Here is a 1,775-nt window from a genome sequence, read left to right on the forward strand (position 1 = left end):
TGACTAAATCAATCTAAGACAATAAGTCAATAATTTCCATTTGTTCATTAGATCAACGTAACGTTAGTTAGCATCGCGGCTAAAACCTTCATACCAGATAACATTACTGTGCAATAAACGAGTGGTAAACACTGCAAAAACGTAGTAATGTATAATACATTTAGTTTATATATACGTGTGTTTGAATATATAGTGAGTACACTGTAAAACTTCTCTCCTCCTGATTCATCTTCTTCATATTATTAATATTATTATTACTTAGTGTTGTTGTTTAAGGTTTAAATTAATCAATAAAATAGGCCTATACTAAATAAATGTAAGCTAGTGAAAAAGATGTACTGTTAAATGTATTAAAAATGCATTAAAGTATATTTGTATTGTAGGCCTACTAAAAACACACTCAAGTACATTTTTAATACATTTAATAGTATGTCTTTTTCACCTGGGTATGTATACTGAATCAAACTTAAGTTGCCTATAATAATAATAATAATAGGATAATAATAGTCTTATTCTGGCCTCACTGAACCATTGGGTTCCTCCAGATGCTGGCTTTAACATAAGAGATCTTCCAGGAACCACTTACAGTAAATGTTAAAAGATCTTCCAATAACCCTTTTTATCGCATTCAAGGTCCTCTATTTTCCCCCAAAGCACTTCGAGGTCTCATAGTAATGAAAAGGTGACTCCAGAACCTCTGAACTAAATACAAAGTGCTTAAAGGATCCCATAAGTTCCAGCAAGAACCTCAAAGATTGTCAATGCTCCTCCAGTAACCCTACTATAGGAGAAAGAGCTTTGAGGCACCTAAATTACATTTTGAAGTTCCTTGAGTATCCGACAGGATATTTGAGGCTCCTTTAGTTTTTACAGTGTGTGTATGTGATGACCTAACTGTTTGTGTGTGTGGATGATTTAGATTGGGAATGACATGTACAACATTTAGGATCTGTAACCTCTCTCTCTCTCTGTTTTCTCATAAGCCTCATGCATGAGCTCATGTTAGTGTGTTTTTAAGAATCTCTGGTTTTACCACCCAAATAAAAAATAAACATGTATATTCACATGTGATTTTTATGTGTTTAACTTTAAACCATAGTGCTCCTAATGTTTCACATTTTACAAAATGGGTTTACAAGCAAATTTCAAGCTATTTTAATTTAATCATCTGGTATATCCATGCACAAATACTCAATATCGGTCAATAATATCAATTAAAAAAGTGGACAATTTCAGCTGATAATTGTAATGGCATCAAAATATAGAATGAACACACATAGAATGTGTGTGTGTGTGTGTACATATAGATAGGCTATATAGATAGATAGATAGATAGATAGATAGATAGATAGATAGATAGATAGATAGATAGATAGATAGATAGATAGATAGATAGATAGATAGATAGATAGATAGATAGATAGATAGATAGATAGATAATCTATCTATCTATCTATCTATTGTAAGATGTTGGTTTAGGTATAATAGTGGAAATGAGCATGCACAATTAAATATCCTATTAATCAATATCAATAAATTTAAAAAAAGTATATATATATATATATATATATATATATATATATATATATATATATAATAACATATCATAATATCATAATATCTGCTTATTTAGTATTGCACTGAATGAACTGTTCATGTGTTTTTGCAGAAGACGTGTCACGCTTTATAATCATGTACACTCCCCTTCATAATCCCATATGGAAAATGGTGATGCCAAGGCCTCTCTTTTGTCATCATTATCCATGTGTCAGAGT

This window comes from Squalius cephalus (assembly GCF_949319135.1).
Source record: "Squalius cephalus genome assembly, chromosome: 16".
In the NCBI taxonomy this organism is placed as follows: Eukaryota; Metazoa; Chordata; class Actinopteri; order Cypriniformes; family Leuciscidae; genus Squalius; species Squalius cephalus.